The sequence below is a fragment of the Protopterus annectens genome, chromosome 11.part0 (genome assembly GCF_019279795.1).
Source record: "Protopterus annectens isolate FY-2018-M chromosome 11.part0, PAN1.0, whole genome shotgun sequence".
In the NCBI taxonomy this organism is placed as follows: domain Eukaryota; kingdom Metazoa; phylum Chordata; order Ceratodontiformes; family Protopteridae; genus Protopterus; species Protopterus annectens.
The window spans coordinates 1088369024-1088392741 of record NC_056745.1 but is presented as its reverse complement, the minus strand read 5'-3'; positions in this window follow the sequence as shown (position 1 = coordinate 1088392741).

Below are 23718 nucleotides of genomic sequence, written 5' to 3'. Positions count from 1 at the left end.
CTACTATCCTTTTCTGACTGCATTAATAAAAATCGTAACAACAGCTTATTGTCCTCAGCCCTCTTTATTGACCTCTCAAAAGCATTTGATATGGTTAATCAACAATTACTGTAAAACTCACTCAAATAATTTTCACTAGATACCCAGACAGTAAACCTGAATGGAATGTTATGTATGTTTAACTTTGAAAATAATGTTATGTTTTGTAAAGTGTTTTATAATAAGTACTATATGTGCTAAATGTTGGTATTGCTTAGAACTGTAATCTGCTTGAAACTAGCATTTACTAAATGTTCAATGTGTATTATTATCTTGGAGCTTTTCTTCCCGGGCCACCGCTGAAAATGGACATGTATCCAGTTGGACTATCCCGGTCAACAAATGTAAAATAAATAAATAAATAAGTCCTATCTAGGAAATAGACAACAAGCTGTCCTCTGGGAAAATAAACTATCTACTCTTCTCCCTATTACTCTTGGAGTCCCAACAAGGCTCTATTCTGGGACCCCTCCTCTTCACTATTTTCATAAATGATCTAAAAATCTCCCTTCTACAAACCACCTGCATACAATATGCCGACAAGTCGACATTAATATGTTCAGCCTCCTCGCCTGCTGGACTTCATTTGAGTACCCAAGCAGCATTTACCTTAGTTGAAAACTGGTTCCATCAATGCTGCCTCCTCCTTAACCCCAAATAAACTAAAATGGTACTATTCTCTCCCACTCAGAAGTCTCCTGCTATCAACTTCACAAGTACATCTAATAATGGTACTGTAATAACTCCGGACACAACCACCAAACTTTTAGGTGTAACAATTGATCATAATCTAAACTTCGAAACACATATCAACCCAACCATTAAATCAGTAAATAAAAAACTTGGTTTCCTCTACAGTCTTAAACCCTATCTCACACCTCTAGCTAGGACTGCTATTGCCCAAACTCACTTAATCTCCACCCTTCTATATGCATCCCCAATCTATACCAACTTATCCAAAAATAATCTTCATAAGTTGGAAACATCCTATAATAACATAGCTAGATTTGCTACTGGTGCTCCTTTTCGAACTCACCACTGCGAAAATCTTAAATGGCTAGGACGGCTGGAATTGCAAAGCCAGATTCTTTTCTAGCAACTTACTACTATACACAAGATCTTACACTATCCCACAGATACACCTATACTCTCTACCCTTATCTGCTCATATAAAAATCTAACAACCTTTCAATCAGCTAATAAGGTACTAGTAACTACCCTAAAGTCCAACAACAAATCTGGAGATAGCTTGTTCTCAGACTCTATTGGTAAAACTTGGAACACTCTTCCAGCTGAACTAACAGCCCTTTCTTCCACCCCACTTTTCAAGAAACAATTAAGCATCTTCCTTAAAGCCTAATGGCTTTGCCCATGCATAAATTCTGACTGACACTTTCTCCTTTAGCAGGACCATTCTTTACTATCTATCTTTAGCATGCTATTTCAGGTGCTCTGATATTCTCTATTAATTTCTACTGTAGTAGCTCACCTCCTAAGCTTTGGTAAACTTTATAAACAATGTAAAAAAAAAGTTTTATTAATCCTTTAACTCAAAATGTTTAACTTATTTAGTCAGGTATGTTGGTATGTTACTGTAATAGTACTATATAAATGTTCCTGTATTTGAAATGTTTTACCTGTCTGTATTGTATATGGTCAAGATTTTTATCTTGTAAATTGTCTTAATGTGGAGCTTTTCTTCCCGGGCCACTGCTGAAAATGGACATACATCCAGTCGGACTGTCCCGGTCAACAAATGTAAAATAAAATAAATAAATAAAAAGGGTTTTACTACCCAAGATTCTATATATAGCTTTGGCAATACAACTGTACCAGAAAGGAATATACTGAAATAAATAAACTCATGCCTATTAAATTTTTTATGGTTTCCCAAAAGAAACAGCATAGCTTTAATACATCATATCAGATGATGGAAACAGGTAGGATTAAACTTTCCAGATATAGAAACATATATAAAAGCATCAATATCTAAAACAATTTCAGATTGGATAAGTCCAAATTATTCTGCAAATTGGAAAGAATTACTAACTGTAATTTCTTACATTGATAAGGAGTAGTTTCATAAAGTACAGTGATTATAAAGTGTTCTTGTGCTACAGAGACTTATTTGGCAAAGTGCAGTTATTTCAAAGAGTCTGTTGTGTTACTAGGTATAATTACCACTTCTGGCATAAAGTTCTGGCATTGTTATATGTGTGTATGTTCATACATAATTCCAAGCATCTTCACTATTATGTGTTGATATGACAGAGGCATTTGGCAGACCCAGTCCACTTGTGTTAGATCATAATATTGCAGAGAATTGAAGGGTATTTTAGCAGGAATATGATATTTTCATACAAGCAGCTTTTTCTGACAAAGATGCATGTACAAGGGCATTCATTTTGCTTAACTTAGTTGGGTCAGAGGCCATTGAAAGAGAGTGTTCTATGTGTATACGCCAGCAGTATATGCAGGAGAGAGAGACACCACCATATTGTTGTACCCGCTAAATCAAGAGAGGATCCTGTGTGCTTGAAATGTAAATTTAGAGAAATGTGGAACCCCTCAGACAAATGTTACATTAGAGGGGAACTTATTTTATACAAGAGTCCAAAAGCCAGGTAAAACTTTTGCAGCTTATATCACTGACTTGAGAAATAAGCCTAAAATGAGCAGATTTGGTGATCTGAAAGATAAGTTAATGAAGGACAGGCTTGTGTGTGGTGTTAATAATGCTGCAGTGAAACAGTTTGTTTTATGACAGTGATTTAATATTGAGAAAAGCTATAGAGATTTGTCAAATCTATAAACTCACAGAAAGGCGCACAAGTATGCTTGCAAGTGATAAAAGCACAGTTTCAGCAGCATCTAGAGCAAGCGTAGACAGCATGCAGCACATGGCAAGCAGAAGCAGGCCTAAGCACATGGCAACTGCAACCCCTGCAGGATTGTCTGGGAAGTCCAATAACTTTCTAGCAAGTTCCAGGAATAGCTCAGCAAAATGGACATGCTCAGTGCAGTATAAGGGTGAGTCAGCAAAACCCAAGTCAAGTCTTATTGTTAACTGTTGTAATTGTGGTGCCAATCCTGAGTCTAAAAGAGAGAAGTGCTTAGCATTTGGTCAGCAATGCCACATGTGTAAAAAATGGAACCACTTCCAAAAGTTTTGTAAATCAAGCAAGCCTCATTCAGTTATTAAGAAAGGTCACTCAAAAAAGCAAGTTGATCATGTAGAAAACTGCAACCATACTTTCTGTGTAGATGGTGTATCAGTGGTCAGTGAAAAGGTTAATGCAGTAGATTTGCTGGCAAAGAATGAAGTATTTTGTACTGTCCTGATCAATGGTAAACTCACAGAGCTAGACATTGGTTCAAAGTGCAATGTTATGTCAGCAGAAACATTTGCTAGAGTGAGAGCTGATGAGCAATTTAATTTGGCTAATTGTGCAAAGATTGTTGCTTATGGAGGTAAAGATATTCAAGCCAAAGGCTCAGTAGTGCTTTCATGCTATTTGGCTGGGAATAGTTACAGCTTGCAATTTTATGTAGTCAGAAGACCCGTGCAGTCATTATTAGGCCTCAGAGACAGTTTAAGAATGAAACTGCTTTCTTTTACTAAAGAAGTCCAACATGTAAGCACATGTCCAAGTTCCAGCTTCACTGATGCTATTTTCTCAGAGTATGCTGATGTCTTTGATGACAAGCTAGGCGAACTTCCAGTTGTGTACTCCATGAAAGTAGATCCAGAGGTCAGTCCAGTGGTCAGACCAGCAAGAAGAGTTCCAATAGCTATGCAGGACAAATTCAAAGTCCAGTTAGACAAGATGGTGCAGCAAGATGTGATTTGTCCAGTCACAGAACCAACTGAGTGGGTGTCTTCCATGGCAGCTGCTCATAAAAAAAATTTCAGATGAAATCAGAATATGCACTGACCCAAGAGACTTGAACAAGGCATTAAAGAGACCTCATCATCCTATGCATACAGTCAAAGAGATTGTAGCCCTCATGCCAAATGCCACTGTTTTTTTTCTATCTTAGATGCAAAGAGTTCATTTTGGCAAGTAATGCCTGATCGCAAATCTTCACTACTGACTACATTCAGTACCCCATTTGGTAGATACAGATTCCTCAGAATGCCTTTTGGAATAAATTCTGCCAGTGAAGTCTTTCAGAGTGCAATGGAGCAATTTTTTTCAGGCAATCTGTGTGCTATAATAATGGATGATTTACTGGTTGGAGGCAATGGAGAAGCAGAGCATGACAGAAAGTTCAGGAAAGTCCTGGACAGAGCATGTAAAGTGAATGTAAAGCTCAGTCCTCTGGAATGCAAATTCAGACTACCAGAAGTTATTTATATAGGTAATTTATTTACCAGTACAGGCTTGTAACCAGACCCTTCCAACCAAACAGCCATTCTTGAGGTGCCAGCTCCAGACAATGTCCAAGCCCTACAGAATTTCCTGGGTTTGGTTAACTATTTGGGCAAATTCATCCCTGACTTTAGTGAGTTATCAGCACCTTTAAGAGAGCTAACATGCAAAAATGTTGCCCGGTCATGGTTGGAACAATACTGAACAGCATTTGATAACCTCAAACAGCAAATTGCCAACCTGCCTACATTGAGATGTCCACAAACCAGTAGTTGTTTGGTGTGATGCTTCAAAGTTCGGTCTTGGTGCAGTTATTCTTAAAGAGAGCAGACCTGTTGCCTGTGCATCTAGAACTCTTACCCAAACTGAGATGCAGTATGCTCAAACTGAGAAGGAACTTTTGGGAATTGTGTTTGCATGTTCAAAGTTCCATGATTATATTTATGGCCTAGCTATCCAGATCAAAACTGATCATCAGCCTCTAGTTCCTGTTTTAAAGAAACCTATGCATTCAACTCCAGCAAGACTACAAAAAATGATGCTTAGATTACAAAAGTACAATATCAAAATTATCTATACAAAAGGCAAACTTCTGTATCTGTCTGATACCTTATCCAGATTGCCCAGAAATACCTCTGAACAGCTTGATGCAAAGTGGAAGTGCATAATTTTTCTATCTCAAGACTTGATGAGCTGAGAGATCATACAAAAACTGATCCAATTTTGCAAAAGGTAAACCACTTCATCAATGTTGGATGGCTGTCAAAGCAAACCTATGTACTGACATAAGTGCAGCTTTATTTTCCATGCAGAGATGAGACGCTGATGAAAGATGGTATCATTTTCAAAGGCCCCAAAGTTATTGTTCCTACTTCCTTACAACATGAATACATTAAGATTTTACATTGTGGCCACCCAGGTTCTGATTCTACTAAAAGAAGGGTGAGAGGACTAGTATTTTGGCCTTCTCTGTCAAAAGAATGGTTTCATCTTGTTCAGTATGCAATAGTACTAAACTGCATTTGCCAAAAGAACCACTTCAGCTAAGCCAGATTCCTGACCTATCTTGGTCAACAGTAGCCACTGACATATTTGAGTGGAACAATCATCATTACTTAGTGTTGGTAGACTCTTATTCGAACTGGTTTAAGATTAATCTGCTACCTATCCTAACATCCAGTGCTGTTATTACTAAAATGAAACTCAATTTCTCAGTCCATGGTAGTCCACACAAAGTTATTTCTGACAACAGTACCCAGTTTAACAGTCAATTGTTTCAGAGATTTGCAAAAGAGTGGGACTTTATCCATGTTACTAGTAGTCCTGAATACCCACAGTCAATTGGCCTTGCTGAACGTGCAGTACAGAGTGCAAAGCAATTACTAGAGAGGTCAAAGCATGACAATCCCAATATCTTCTTGAATTTACTTAATCTCAGAAATATACCTAGTGACAACCTACTTGGCTCATCTGCTCAAAGACTTCTGTCTAGACAAACCAGAACAACCTTGCCTATCAGTTCTAGTTTGTTGGTGCCTAATGCTAAAAACACCAGAGCAATCAAAGTCCAACTTTTTAAGTAGTGTTCCTTTCGGAAGTCCAGTTATGATAAAACAAGCAGATTTTTTTGTCCATTAAAAGAAGGAGAAATAGTGAGGATGCAAACGGCAAAAGGCTTTGATCGAACTGGTCAAGTGAGAGATATATGTGCCGAGCCAAGATCCTACTTAGTGAATTATCAGGGGATAGAATACAGGAGGAACCACAGGCATCTTCTTCCTGTGTCAGAAATGATATTGCAGCATTGTACCTGTGATACAGACACTAAATCTCAGAACAACCCTGACAATGTTCGTACCGAAGAACATATCTTAGTATCCATTCCTGTTGCTGATGCTGTCCCAATTGTCCAAAAGTTGAGCATTCCTTGAAGTCAGTCCCCATCACTAGATCCAATTCTGACTTTTATGTTACATGATCAGGTCGTATTTCTAGACCTAGTGTGAAATACACAACAACCTGGACATGATTGCTTTATATGTGTCTGATTTTGTATGATTGCATGTCAAAGAATTATTTTTTTATAATCGAATGTCAAAAGATCATTTCTGTATAATTGCATGTCATTGAGTACTTTTATTTTATGTATGATCTATTTCTCAAAGAGGGGGGATGTAGAACAGAGCATGTGTTGTGCCTTTAAGACACATTTCCAGATGTAGGCATGTGCATATAAATAGTGAGCATGTGCCGGCAGCAGTGCAGTTTTGAGAGAACAGCCAGAGTGTTAACATGTATGACTGTGGTAGTCAGTCTGTTTATAAGTTTATTTAAGTTTAAGTTATAAAGTCTTAGTCCTAATGTGTTTGTGTATAATAAAGCTGCTTGAACTGAACCCACAACTGTTCATCTGTTTTATCCTGTCTGGACGAGCAACACTTTATATAAGAAGAACCTTAACATCATTGATGCATACAATGGTGTGTTATTTAATCTACAGAAAGTTATATGGGTTTAGAAATCCTTACTAATAACAAGACTGGAGGAACTGATAGAATTCTAGCTGAATTATTTAAACTCTTCCAAAACTGTGCTGTCCCAATGTTGCCTAGAAATTGCTGGCACATTTGGGAAATACACCAGTGGCCACTGGATTAGAAAATGTCAATTCAGATTTCATTCTCAAAAAGGACAATGTTAAAAAGTGTTCATAGTATTGAATAAACTTACTTGTTTCAGATGTTAGCAATTTAATACTGAAATCTCTGCAAGCTATTCTCCAGGAAAATGCGGACTAAGAACTTCCAGAGATACAGGCAGTTTTTAGATGAGCAAAAGCACTATAAATCACATTTCCGACAGCCACTAAATAAGACAGAAATCAAAGGGAGCATAAGAAAAAATATTTATTTCTGTTTTACTGAGTTTTCTAAAGCCACTGATTCTGTAGAACACATAAATTTATGAGATGCTTTATTTCTGTACAAAGGTGTACATTTCTCATAGGTTCATAAGTGTACAACAACTGAAGCCTAAGTCTAGCCATACATCTGAAAAGTACCGTGAAGTTTTGTGCCTCAGAGGTAATTTGGTAGGATATATAAAGCCTTAGGCATGATTTACAGGCTGCCTCTGTCCATTAGAGACATAGGTGCTAGATCAGGGATGAATTTCTTTGAGACAAATAGTTGTCTCTCCAACATGTCCTATTTATGTCACAAGCAAAGTTTAAGTCCCTAGATCACATAGCTCTGATGCTATTGGTTTTGCAGATATGAAGAAGCTCCATCACAGTGGGATACAGGGATGGCTTCTGTACCAGGCATAGATCACCTCTCAACAGTCTGTAGGATACAGAGTACAGAGTCAGGGCTTTGAAGCAATCAGCATAGGGCATATCTTTAACACCCTGTATTGTTTTTCTGAGGAACCTCTGTGGATTTTCCAGTTACTGCACGTGACTGATCAGATACATACCAAAGGGGAAATTGTACTGAGTGATAGGACAGATGAGGACTGAATACAGAGGAATAATGACATATTTGGATCTAGATACCATGCCTTGTTTAGAAGTTGAGCAACATAGAATGATTTCTTTGCTACCTTGGATACATTTTGGTCAAAAGCCAAGTTACTATCGCATCCCTGACTAGTGGGTCTACTCTTAGGTGTGTGCTGTCAATGAGGTAGTTTCCTTTGGTGGCCAACTACCCAAATTATATTATTATGCATTTCTTGGCATTGAGTTTTAAACTGTGGCTTTGGCATGTGTTAGTCCTTCCTTAGGATGTATGGCATCTGGGAGGGATTCTATGACTTCCCCTAGTTTGCAGTCATCTGCAAACATGGTGAGCCAAAGGCTCTTATCAGAGCCTTTACTTCTGAGAATTAAATGACAAAAAGGAGAGGACCCAACACAGAGTCCTGGTGGCTTCAATAGCAACTGGCCTCTTTGTGCAGGTGGTCTCCCTATCATAACTTCTTGAGTCCTATCTGAGAGCCAGCTGGCTATCCAGCAAATAATATAAGGGTTTATACCTAATTCCATGACTTTGTTGATTGTATCAAATGCCTTAGCCAGGTAAAGATAGGCAGTATGTACCATTTAAGAAATCGATATTTACTAGGCTAACAATCAGCGGGACTTTTTTTGGCCTAACCAATATGTATCATGGGCAGTTATTAGGAGGGGTATTTTAGCTTAGAAGTTTCTTGTGGTTTTGTGGGGGAATGTTAATTTAGACACTATTGTCTGCCTCTGTCAGAGACATGGGGGGCAGACCTGGGTTGAATTTCTGATTATTCCCATCCAATGGTCAAGGTTACACTTAAATAGGGTTAGGGATGTACTCTGCTTCACATGGACAGGGAGACTCTTCCAGAGCATGGGGATCCTCTAAGACACATATCTGTCTCACCAACATGTGTTATTTATGTCACAAGCAATATTTAAATCCTTGGATCTGGTTGTTCTGATGCTGTCTGTTTTGCAGATGTGCAAAAGGTCCATCAGAGTTGGGTCCTAGGATGCAATGTATGCCAGATATAGATTGCCTCTCAGTAACCTGTAAGAGACAGAGTATAGATATAGGGCTTTAAAGTGATCTGTATAGGACTATTTGTTTATACTCTGGATTCTCCTAGTGTGGAACATTAGTTTTAACTGTTGCATATGTAAGGTCAGGTACATGCTGAAGGGGGCATTATAGTCTATGATGGGCCTGAATAGGGCTGAATAAAGTGGCACTGTGAATTTCCTGGACCTGGATTCAATGCCATTACATATAAGTTGGGCAACATAGAATGGTTTTCTTAGTACCTTGTTATGTTGATCAAAGGCCAGATTACTTTTTACATGTGTTCCCAGATCCTTGACTACTGGTTAAATTCTTAAGAGTTTCTTGTCTAATGGAGTAATTAACCCATGTGGTGTTTTTAGAGTTTATTTTGTGCTTACTTATAGTAGGTACAGCAGACTCTATATGGCCATTTACATGGTTGTACCAGGCTTCAATGAAAAATTCCATATAGGCAGCTGTGAACTCGATGTTGGGAGGGGCATTGCATTTTGGCAAACTACTGTTTAATAGGATATAGTTTGTTTTGGAATAGTTCAAAAGTCTTACAAGGTTTGTTGAGGTTGCAGAGCTGATTTTTATTTAAAAGGAGACAGCTTTGTGGCCTGACCTCACCAGTGAAGACATGACACTGGGGGGAGGGAACATTCCCCCATATTGGGAGTAAGTCCAGTGTGTTTGAACCTCCAGTGGATATGCCAACTTTCTGGTTAAGAGTCATCATCATCTTCTTTCGGCTGTTCCCATTAGGGGTCGCCACAGTGGATCATCTGTTTCCATTTCTTCCTGTCCTAAGCATCATGGTCTTTCACACCAACCACCTGCATGTCCTCTCTCACCACATCCATAAACCTCATCTTAGGCCTTCCTCTTTTCCTCTTACCTGGCAGCTCCATCCTTAGCATCCTTTTCCCAATATACCCAGAATCCCTCCTCAGCACATGTCCAAACCAATGCAATCTCGCCTCTCTTGCTTTGTCTCCAAACTGTCCAACCTGAGCTGACCCTCTATTATACTGATTCCTAATCCTGTCCATCCTAGTCACACCCAGTACAAATCTTAACATCTTTAACTCTGCCACATCTAGCTCTGACTCCTGCCTTTTGAACAATGCTACCGTCTCCAAACCATATAACATAGCTGGTCTCACTAACCTCTTGTAGACATTCCCTTTCAATCTTATTGGTACCCGTCTATCACAAATCACTTCTAACACTCTTCTCCACCCATTCCACCCTGCCTGTACTTTCTTCTTCACCTCTCTTCTACACTCACCATTACTCTGAACTGTTGATCCAAAGTACTTAAACTCATCCACCTTTACCAACTCTACTCCCTGCATCCTCACCATTCCTCTACCCTCCCTCTCATTTACACACATATATTATGTTTTAGCCCTGCTGACCTTCATTCCTCTACTCTCTGAAGCATATCTCTACCTCTCCAGGATCTCCTCAACCTGGTCCCTACTCTCACTACATATCACAATGTCATCTGCAAACATCATAGTCCACGGGGCCTCCTGTCTAATCTCATCTGTCAACCTGTCCATCACCACTGCAAATAAGAAAGGGCTCAGAGCTGATCCTTGATGTAATCCCACCTCCACCTTAAACGTATCTGTCACTCCCACCGCAGTCCTCATCAATGTCACACTACCCTTGTACATATCCTGTCAATATAGGTTGACCTATAGCTTGTTAGGATGTGGTATGGGACTTTGTTTATGGTGATTTGCACATACTTCTCTGCCACTCCCAACTTCCTCATACAATACCACAACTCCTCTCTAGGCACCCTGTCATTTGCTTTCTCTAAGTCCACAAAGACACAATGCAACTCCTTCTGACCTTCTCTGTATTTCTCCAACAGCACTCTCAGAGCAAATATTGCATCTGTAGTGCTCTTTCATGGCATGAAACCATACTGCTGATCACTAATCATCACCTCCCTTCTTAACCTAGCTTCCGCTACTCTTTCCTATAACTTCAAGCTGTGACTGATCAGTTTTATCCCTCTGTAGTTACTGCAGCTCTGCACATCACCCTTATTGTTAAAGATAGGTACCAAAACACTTTTTCTCCACTCCTCAGGCATCCTCTGACTTTCCAAAATTTCATTAAACAATCTGGTTAACAATTCCACTGCCATTTCTCCTAAGCACCTGCATGCTTCCACTGGCATGTCATCTGGGCCAACAGCCTTTCCATTCTTCATCCTCTTCATAGCTGTCCTTACTTCCTCCTTGCTAATCTGCTTCACTTCCTGATTCACTATCCCCACATCATCCAACCTTCTCTCTCTCTCTCTCTCATTCTCTTCATTCATCAGCCCTTCAAAGTACTCTTTCCATCTACTCAACACAATCTCCTCACTTGTGAGTACGTTTCCCTCACTCTCCTTTATCACCCTTACCTGCTGCACATCTTTCCCAGCTCTGTCCCTCTGTCTAGCCAGTACAGGTCCTTTTCTCCCTCTTTTGTGTCCAATCTCTCATACAACTCTCTATATGCCTTATCCTTAGCCTTCGCCACCTCTCTTTTTGCCATGCGCCTCATCTCCTTATACTCATGTCTACTTTTTTCATCTCTTTGACAATCCCACTTCTTCTTCACCAGCCTCTTCCTCTGTATACTCTCCTGTACTTCCTCATTCCACCACCATGTCTCCTTGTCCTCCTTCCTCTGTCCAGATGTCACACCAAGCACCTTCCTAGCAGTCTCCCTTACTCTGGTCAAGAGTATTTATGTTAATAAAGTTCAAGAATCGTTGTTTCTACATGTTTGAGGCAGTGCATGTTTCCAAGTCTATAGAGGGATATGAACAGGGTATTTGGTTTATTGGTGAGTGTCTTCAGTAGGTCTAGATATGAGCTATGGGATTTTAGGGAAATATAGGTTGACCTATAGCTTGTTAGGATGTGGTATGGGACTTTGTTTATGGTGATTTGCACATGGATACATTTCGGGGTATCATCCTGTTAAACCACCCCAGAGATGAACGTGTTGCTAATACAGACTGAGACTTCTCCCCCTTTTGCCCCTGTCTGTACAGCTGATGGTCTAAATGTGTGGAAAGAACTGGAGCCTTGCACTGTTGGAGTACTTTCTGCAGATTTAAACCACATCTCAGTAATGGCACAGATGACTATATTAGCTAGAGTGAGGAGAGATTGTAGGGTGTAGATCATCATCACCCCCCCTTTTTCCCATTTTTCTACATGGGGTCAAAGTATCGTGTTAACTATTGCCAACTCTATTGATTCAGTGCCACACTCCTGCCTTCTTCAACACTTATGTCTGACTGTTGCAGATCTTCTTTCATACAATCTATCCACTTGTTTGCTGGATGTCCTTGCTTCCTCTTACCTTCTTCTTGTCTGTCCCAAATCTTCCTCACCTAGCATTGAGCAGTAACAACTTTAGGTTTCTTTGGGCTTTATTTGCTATGTCAGTAGGTTTATCAATTTGGCATTGCCTAAAAAGGCTCTAAAGGGATGGATAAAGTTTTAACCAATAATTGGAAGCCTAGGGGAAATGCATACCATGCTTTGCAAAACAATGTGTTTCTTTAACCATGTTTTCCCATACTGACTAATACTGAATTCCCCTGTAAAGACACCAGAAACTAAACTAATTATTGAAGTCAATTATCTTTTGTTCTTAATGTGTCATTATCCTTGGTGATGATAAAATGCTGCTCAATGCAAGGCTCATACCTGCCTGAGGTACATATTCCGAGAGATCAATAATGTTTCCCTTCAAATGGTCCAGGGAAGTATGTCTCAGGTCATTAATATCCACATGAGCTGATAGAATCATACCCATACCTGTGGTGTAGTGACTTGAATGTGTGTGTAACTTGATGGATCCTGGCTACAGATAAGCAGCTAACCATTATCTTATCCTTTTTCAGTCTGGTAAGCGTGGTATCCGTGTATCATACAGTGGAGTCCCTTATGACAAGAGTCCTTGGTAATGTGTTTGCTTGCCTTATGGGATTTGCTCTTGTGGCTGCACTGGGTGTAGGCATATGTGCAGTAATTGTTGTTGCTTTTGGTGAGTTCATTAAAGATTCCTGAGGATAAGCATTGCTGTTTATAGTGTTAGCAGGTCTTTCAGGTTTGGGAAGATTGCTTATCAGTGCCTCAGCATAATCTGCATTCTTTGTGTGTAGTGGACACTATATGTGATGGATGTAGTGTGTGTTCTTAACAACTTTGTATGTGTGCTAGATTTTTGTCTGCAATGAAACTGAATGTCCATCTCTTCCATACTATGTTTGTTCCTTTTAGGATCAAATGGTTGTCTGTGAACATAAGACAATTACTACATAGTGTCAGGATGCCCATATCTACCAAGCTGGCTATGGACACATTTGGAAATTGCATGCCCTTGCTGTTCAGACCTGTATTTAGGTGAACTACTGTAGGTTGTGGACTAGGTTATACAGAGCTGTGAAAGCTCCATAATGTCTCTCTTCACACAGTCCAGGGGGATATATATCAGGTCATTCACACCCACAAGGACTATGAATGAGTCATACTGGTACTTGTGGTCTAAAGACCTGAGTTTGTGTGTGACCTGGGTGATCCCAGTCCCTAATAGGCAACTGACCATGATTTTTTCCTTGTTAATCTTGGTGAGTGGGCATCTGTATGTCTGACAATGGAATCTCCTATGACAAGAATACTGGGTAATGCATTGGTTAGTCTTATGGGCTTTGTAGTTAAGGCTTCATGGGTATGGCTGTATGTGGACTGCTGGGCATTGCTGTGGTAGAGTGCTTGTTTGGTTTGCTGAGGATACTTTTTTGAAGGTAGAATAACTAGGACATCTCTGGGTTTTAGAAAGGTTGCGTTTATGTGTTTCAGCTCATGCTGGTCTATGTGTCAGGTGCATTCTATGTATGGTGGGTGTAATATGTGTATTATTGACAAACTGATTGTTATTTTGAGTGCTTGTATGACAGAGTCTTGTCTCCAGTGACACTGTATTTCTCACATACTATATCAGTTTCTCTAAGGATTGGTTGGTTGTCAGAGAACATGAGATAAAGTCTGTATTATCCCTATCAATCATACTGGTGATAGGGAAATTGGGAAAGTGCATGTCCATGATGTCAGGTCCTTTTTAGGTGAACTGCTTCTCCTCTTTGCAGATTGCTACTCAGAATTTCCAGACAGCATGCACTTAGTTAATGCTACAAATTGTAATAATGTTGCTTTATTGAAGAAGTGATATCAGATAATGGGCCTTAATTTGTTTTCCAGGAAATTTGCATCTTTGAAACAATGGGAAATCAAGCACATGAACAAAAGTCCCAGTTATCCTCAAAACAATCCATAGGTGGAATGCATTGTACAGACAACCTAAAAATTGCATCAAACATATGTGTATACTGAATCATCAAACTATCTTTCTTTGCAAAAATGGATAATTTAATCAAGCGGTTTATCTCTAGCACTATTTTAATTGGTATAATAATAAAATCTAAATTAGCTGCCTCATTTTCATACTGTTATACACTAAACAAACAGCTATAGTGTTACTGCATGACATTCAGCATGTGTAGAAACTGTATTTCAAAAGGTCAGCAAGGTATTTTTCAATTCTACATAAAGGAAAAAAGTGTGGATGAAGCCAGGCCAGACTCAAAGTTATTTTTTATGGACAAATTTTCTGTTCAAGGTAACTCATGCCTTATACAAGGTCCTGATAAACAACTGTGCAGGAAAAACAGGAAATATCTGTCATCTGGATCAAACAACTCTTCAGCTGACCCTAGACAGGACAGGGTAAATCATAACAAGGAATATTTGCTGTCTGCCAGAGCTGGAGAAGTCAGTACCATCCTCTCTGAGTGAAACTGTTCATATGTATAACAATGAGCCTTATCTAGAATCTGCATTTCTGACTGACTTTGTTCCTAATGAATCTAATAATTAATATAAACCTTCACATAAGATTAAAGCTACTAAAAGTGACATATATTCTCAAAAATGTTCTATGTAAACCCCTATTCCTAAGTTTTGGAAACTGATAATGAAACCATTGAGATATATTGACTTCACAGTGCAAGCATGTTTCAAAAATATGTATTTTGAAAATTGTAGTTCTTAGCTTTTGTTTATGGAATGTATTTTATGTGTTTCATATGACATTACATAGTGACAATGTGGTACTCTTTGAATCAGTGCTCGTAAATTTAAAATATAGAATATAAATCTTTTTTTTTTAATAAGTGAAATGCCAGATACAGTGAAATGTGAAATGTTAGTCTGCGTGTCTTTAATGGAGCTAAAGATTATGGGTATTGTATGCCATGTGACCCTATGTCTGACACCCCCCCCCCCTTCAACTTGATTGAAAATGGCATCATCACTCAAAAAGTAGCCAGAACTAGAAATGAATTACCAATCCATGTAAAGGTTTCAAGGCTCCACAATAGTGCCAATGTGCTATTAACTCTCTAGCCCTAAACTTCATAGGACCTTTGGATTCTTCCCTAAACCCTTTTAGAAGGCAATCCCAACACTGAGCTCTTAAGGATCTGTCTGCATGTGTAACTGAAATTAAAGGCTGCCATGATGAAGAGGATGTTGAATCCACAAGGCTATCAGTAATGCAAGTGTGAAGAATGGATCCACATTCAAACTTCAATATTAATTTCATTGGACTGCACATAATTTTTCAGAATTTCAAGGCTGACATTCTAGGCTCACAATATCTCAGTAGGGCATTGTGGACATGTATGGGCAGATTCAAATTAAGGTCAGAATGGGCATTTGAACTGATAAACTGCAATATCATCAAAAACAGTCACAACACAGAAGTGTACATGTCAGTTCTTTTCAGACTAATAAATATAAAAAAATATCAAAAGCATTAGTATAGTGTTGTGACTTCAGGCCTGAAACAACTCTGTATGTTTAAGCAAAAAGTGATATTCTCATTCTTTTTAAATGTTGTAGCATAAAAAATATTTTTTTTACTAAAGTTTAAAAGACAGAAAGTCCTTTGTTTTTGAAGGCAGTAGCATAGTCTAATAAAATGGTGTTGGTAATTATTTTAGTGTCATTTTCAAAAAAAATCATATTAATATACCCTAATCATTTTGGATGTATGACAATGTATACACAGGGCAAAAATGGCTTAAAACTCTCAACAGTCGGTGGACTGTCTGCTTAAAAATGGTCAGCAGTAAAGAGATTAAACCCATTTTACTTGCTGGAGCTGCTATGTGCTCACCTGCAGAAATCAATTAATTTCTCACCAGAACAGAACCACAGAGTCTAATTTGGAGGTGCTGCTTTTCATCCTAACAATGTCACATTTCACAGTAAACTGCTCCTCTTTGCACCACAAATCACAATCAGTTAATTCCAAGAGAGCAACATCATCAGACAAAAATGATGAAACTGTCATTTTCACTAGAATCCACAACTGTACCTAGATATCACATCCATAAAAAATCACAAATAGAAAAGCCACCTTAAATGTATCTGACAGAGCAGAAAATGCAGGTACAACTCTTGCTCCAAAAATATATGCTCAATGGAATATAATGATGTCCCCAAGACACTACACTGTTGCATAAAATTATTATATTATCCCAGGGGAGATATTCTAGAACATGTGGCCATATGTCTTCCTAAAATGCAAAAGGTCACATGCAGATTGTACTACAGCCCTTTCATGACATTTATAACATTGTGCAAATACAAAGATTTAATCCACTCCTTCACTGCCAGGGCAGAGTATACTTTGTTACTTCAGAATCAAGGCTCAACTATTGGAGGAAATCTGCTAATACTACCTTGGTATAAAATTTCCCAGGGAGACCAATAATGCATGATTTCTTAAAACTTGAACACAATTTACTGTCCTATTTTATTTGAAAAGATGATTGCCAAACATGTTTCCCAGTCCAGAAGTACTGTTTCTGCCTTCTGTACAAAACTGAAAAGACAATTTAGCCACATCATCCCATGAAAGAAAACAATGCCTTCAGTATTTCCTGCCAGATCACATCCACTCCTGCAGCTTTGTCATGTTAGAAATATAGACTGGTACACTAGTACACCTATACCCCAGAGAACATTTCTTATTTGTTTAGAAATATTTTTTGCCCATGAAATACCTAAACCTACCAAAGCATTATTGTTACGAAAGTTTTCAGTTGTATGCAAGACAGGAGACACTAGGCACGCTGTCACATCTACTGTGTCATTAGAATATATTTTTTTTCTGACTCATCAGTCTGTAAAAAAGTAGAACACACACACACACACACACACACACACACACTCTCACACACACACACACACACACACACACACACACACACACACACACACACACACGCACACACATACTTTCTCAGACATAATCTGCTCCTTTGCCTGTATACAGCTCTTTAGCACACCTGCACTCCCACATGACATTTGTAACAGCTGTTTAATGAGATGCTTAGATGCTTAGAGCTGTGGTATTGTTACTAATTCCCCCTTATGTTTCTTTGTTCATGAAGGGACTAGTACATTCATAGCTAATGCATCATTTAGCTATAAATGTGCCATTAGTTTGTCATCTACAAGATAATATTGCTGCCGTCTGGTGTAATATGAGATGATAATGTGTTCTGGATCATAACTGGTTGCTTAGTCTTTTAAACGCAAGCACAAGGCATAGCTGGCTCTGCATATGGTGGTGAGTGATACTGGAAGAAGCAAGTAATAATCCAAAACAAATCTTTTAACTGACAGCTATGAAATTTCTATCCCAAAGCTAAATAGGGTTATGCAGAAAGTGACATAGCATAATATGCTTTGTCTATCAGATCTGAACTGAATAACTTACAGTCTGTGAAGCTGTACATGTAGCAAATATTCTCTTCTTCTAAAAATTCTGCTAATGTACATTGTACTGAATGTAAGAAACACAATTATATATATAGCCCTATCCTAGTTTTATTTATTTATTTATTTTTTGCTATATATATTTTTGGTTATTTTTTACCAGAAAAAATGCAAATATAAGAAATGTTGTTTTTCTACCCCTCTCCATTTCAGAAGTCCATTTGGATGCAGATTATTTATGATTCCCCTTAACAGGAATACTTATAATGCTTGTGAAAAACTCTTATGGGAAAAGTGAAATAGTGTGCCAGACATTTCACTTTTTGGCTATGACTCGGCATTTGCAAAAACCTATGTTTCAACATGGTTAACCCTTCTGAGTATGCATCTGTGTGATTTTATTTTATTTTATTTGTCTTATTTATTTTGACATTTGTTGACTGGGTGTGTCTGACTGAGTATGAGCCCTTTTTCAGTGGAGGCTCAGGGAGAAAAGTTCTACAAACAGAACATACTGAAGATACAAATAATACTTCAGAGTATACAATGTTTTGAATACAATCATAAATGCAAATACAGAAGTAGCTATAAATACAAATAAAAATTCTTTAGTATGGTGCAATATAGATGAATCAGCTGGCAGTAGGGTAAATAATCTCATGTATCTTTCAATTGCTGCATAATGCTATCTTAATTAACTAGAACAACCCGAGTATGATATTATTCATACAGTTGCAGCCCTTTATAGATTTTGTTTTACTGGACTTAGTTGGTGATGTCATACACCTGCAATACAGAATGACCTCAGTCCTGTTATGTCTATAGATTACAAAGGAACTTTTGTACTATATTTTTGGCTTTGTGGATCTCATGGTATATATACTTCAATAATCAGAGTTAGTATTTTTGTGTAAGATCTGAAACTTCAGAAATTCTAAACAGTGTTGCAGTGTATAATAGCATACCTGGCTACAGAAACACTAGAACTTTGGTTTCCCACATGTAATGGGTGGGTTATGTCTTCCTACTTTGTTGTTTTTTAATAACCTTCTTCATATTATTATTTTTGTTATCATACCTTTATTTTAAATATTGAGCAAAACTTTTCATTATTCCTTGCTGACTTCTTCTATTACTACTTTCACTGTTCCTTACTTCCCTTATTCACTTTCGTCTTCACCTGTTTAACTTAGATATTCTCCCTTTTTAAACAATCAATGCTATATCTCTTCAGTACTCTTTTCTAATTTTATATAATTCCCATATCATTTATTTTCCACGTCTATACCATTCTGTCTTTATATACAGCATTTTATGCTTTTCTTTCTAAATTTCCACCATTCAATCTATTTTTTTGTAAAAAGGTTTCATAGTGGTATTTCTTTATATAAGTACCTTCTATTCCTACTATTACATTCAGTGAATTACATAATCCTGGGTATTTTGTATTCCCTTCCTTAATAATTTGACTATCAACTCAAATTTTGAGAACACTGCCCCATTATCTGAAAACATCTTTTTTTACTTGTCCGTTAACTTCAGGTAATTCCTTCAAAAACATAATAAAATCTATTTTGCTTTGCAAATCTCATATCACAATGTATCATTTCTCTTATTTTTTTTTACATCCTGTTCATTTTCTTCTTTCTTTCTCTGAGGTCACTGTTAAAACCCACCAAAATGATTTTGTCTATATTTGACACAACATATTTTTTCATCTAATCAAACATATTTATACTTTTATCATGTTCTCCATACTTACCAACCTTTACTGATATAACAATACATTGTGATCATTTCCCATGCAATTACTATTCATTAATGTGCCAATCCCCAGATATGTTTCCTTTCAGTTGATGCATACCACTTTCCTTCCCCCAGGAAATGTGAAAATGTAATTTCTGTCTGTCATTTGGAAATCTCACATCTAATCTTGTTTTATACTTCTACCCCAGCCACACAGTTTAAAATGCTTTACTTCAGACACCTCAAATATCCCCTCACTGTTTCTTAACTGTATCCTCATATGGTCTCCTTTCAAACCCCTCTATTTCTTAAATTTCAAAAACATAAGAGAAGATACCATGACAACCAAACTCTTCTTCAAAGAAAATACTTCCCTCCTATCTACCTTTACCAGTTTTTAGAATCCACCACCACCACTAAATATCGTACAGCTCTGCAACATCTCACTCCCTTCTTGATTCCTACTTTCCACTACCTGCCATCAATAAAATACACATCATTTTACTTAGTCATGATACTCCTCAACTTATCCTCTATTCTTCTCCTCCTACTGTGCCATCTATCATCCTACCGTGAGTCAATAATAGCTCTCAACATCTCTTCAGCTCTGTCTCAGCCACCTATCCATACTTCCTCCTTATATTCTCAACACATTGTATCAAACCTATTTAACGATGCCTTACCTTTACGCAAAATATAGACTAACTCCATTTCGATGCAAATCAAAATAAAATTAAGTGCAAAAATACTCTCCAAAAACCAACAATCAGTAATACCCCAATATTTATTTATTCATTTATTTCTCTTTTTTACCTAGAAGTTTTGACTGGGGTTTATCCCATTTTCCATGGAGGCCTGGGGAGAAAAGATCCACATATTAGGCAAGTACATTTAAGGACAAAAAAAATGTCTTTTTGGAAAATATATTGCATTTACTTGAAAACACAGTTTTATCAATACATCTAGAGAGCATGTTATTTAATATACAGTAGCCTATGATTTTAAGGAACTACATTTTTTCATTTAGTAGTTGGTTACAGAGACATTGCGCAGATAGACAGTGGATGTATTATGTAATGTACTTATCAGATAGAAGTACAGAGAAGGGTAGCAAAGGCAGCAAGGGATTTAGCAGGAGAAAGAACTTAAGAGGACAAGTTGTTATCTGAAATATTAGGGAGACTGAGGAAGAGAATATGAATAGACATCCATCCATCCATCCATCCATCCATCCATCCATCCATCCATTCATCCATCTTCCACCCATTTTTCCTATTTTGCACATGGGGTTGGGGTGGCACTTAAACAGTGATAATCATCTTGAGCCAGGGTTTACATCATCTGGTGGCTAGCCCTGCCACAATAGTTCATTCGTACCACCCAATCACACACACACTCTTGCACCTATGCCCATTTAGAGTGTCCAATACACCTACTGCATGTCTTTTTAATGTGGAAGGAAACCGAAGCACCCAGAAGAAACCAACTTGACAGCAGGGAAGACATGCAGTCTCTGCACAGAAGGCACCCCAGCTGAGATCAAAACTGGAGAACCTCTTGCTGTGAGGTGAAAACGCTAACTGCTGCACCACTGCGGCCACCCAGTATAGCATAAACTTTGTACAGACGTTTACTAAAGAAAATAGAGGCAGTGGTAATTATATATGAAATGGAAGTTTTGTAGGACAGGAAACAGGTAGAGTTTGGAGCAGCAGTATGTAGAAGAATAGTGTAAATGACAGTTGTGAGAGACTATACAGTGAGATTTCTTAGTGACAGAGATATAAAGTTTCATGAGTAAGATTAAGGTACATAAAGATTAAGTAAAGACAGTGTAACTTTGATGGTGGAACTTAAGTTGAGTATAGGGTGGGTGGAATTTAAGTTGAGTATTGGGGAGGTTAACCTGAGGTATTTCTAAAAAAAGGTAATAAAATCCTCCTAGGAGGATATATTAACCCTAACCTCGGTCCCACCTATCACAATCAACATCAAGGCAATTTCCTTCCACATACTACTTTATCCCCACAGCAGTCAACATCCCACCCTACTGATTTAACATTTGCCACCATAAATATTAGAAGTATAAGAAATAAAACTACTAAACTAAATGCCTGGAATATCCAACACAATCCTGATATTCTCGCTATACCTGAAACTTGGCTTAAACCCAACATAAATTACTCTGAAATTAACCCCTCCCAACTATAATATCATCTGTAATCAATGTATGAAGAGGAAAGTTGATAGTATTACTTTAATATTTCCCAACAACTACAACAGTTCCTCTAAAACAAACCAATACCAAAATTAAAATCAGCAGAGCTTCTTATTACTTTCTTGAAATTAAATAAAATATAAACGAGTATTATTTCTCGTCCTTTACATCCCCACTGGTGACAATAAAGCTACACTGGAAGATAGCCAACATTAGATATCCATAAGAATTCACAAGAAAAAAATACTGCTAGGTGATGTCAATATCAATTGAATGGATATAAGTGCTTACTTCCCTAAATCTAACATGAATTGATAGGATTTCACACAAGTAGCCCCACATATTATATTATATTATGACATGACGTAACGCTCCTTATTAGACTGGATCCTAGTATCAGACCCTAGTAAATCCACCACCACAGGAACAATGTCAGGTTCTCTCAGTTGTTGCTTCCTAAGCTACAAAATCACACATCCATTTCAATAACATGTTTATAAAACAGGATGTAACCTGTCCAATTTTAACCCCAAAACACTCATTATTACCCTATCATCTATTAAATAGAACATCCTGAAAATCCTCCCTTAGATGATCTTCTTCTTCTGGCTTTTTCCTGGTTAGGGGTTGCCACAGCGGATCACCTGTCCACTCATGACTGGCAGTGGAGTTTTACAGTGTTGAGTTGCCAGCCTGGCACCCAACCTTTCACAGAAGGCAAACATCCACTCACATCTAGGCCCAATTTAGAGTGTCCAATCCACCTGTAGTATGTCTGTGGGAGGAAACTGGAGCACCCAGAAGAAACCCACACGACCACAGGGAGGACATGCGGACTCCGCACAGAAGGCACTCCAGCCAAGGATCGAACCAGAGAACTTCTTGCTGTGAGGTGACAATGCTAACCACTGCACCACCGTGGCTGCCCAAAAATCCTCACTTAGACGATAATGTATATGGATTTAATACAACTTTCCTAAATATCCTACATAGCCTTGCACCTTCTAGAATGGAGATACTAAAAACAAATAATGCAATTTGGCTATCCACAAAGAGCATATTGCTAATGCTGGTTAGAAAAAAGGTGTGGAAAGAATAGCAAAAATCTAAAACACCATATCTTGAAAACTTCAGAATGCTCTGCAATTATACTAAAAAGCAAAGAAATGAAGACAAAAAACTATGCTATAACAACATTCAGAACAATTGTATACCCAACCCTAAAAAAGTCTGGTCAACTATTAAAGAAATATTCTATCTTGACCATAAATTTAACCCTGACCTTTGTCCTAATAACTCACCACTTGAAACTGCAATAGAATTCGACTTTTATTTCATAGTATACTTTTCCTAACCAAGGCTTCCCCAACATCTAATCACAACATTGCCCAACAGCCACATCATCACATCCCCTTTCACCTTCAAACCTGTGCATAAAAACTGCTCTTAAGTAAACTCAAACTGTGCACTTCTTCACCTGATGGTCTTTCAACCAAGTACCTTAAAACAGCAGCCAGTAGCAGTACCTGTCTTGTCTTAATCCTGATAAATAGGTCACTCCAGGGAATCCACATTCCCTTTCTCTGGAAAAAAATGCAAATTATCCCTCTATACAAAGGAGGAAATTCAACACACATTACTAACTTTTGACCTATAGCAATCTTATCTCTCCTCTCCAAAATACTTGAAGAATGTATTCAATAAACAATTCCTTAACTATCTCCTGCATGAAGAACTCCTATCCCCCATACAACTTGGCTTCCGGCCCTCCTAGAGTACAGCACTGTACTTTTAACCTTTACAGATACTGTCAATAAAGCTAGAGATAACTGTAAACTAGTCTCCTCCTTATTTCTAGACTTGTCTAAAGCCTTTAACACAGTTTGTCACAGAAAACATTCACT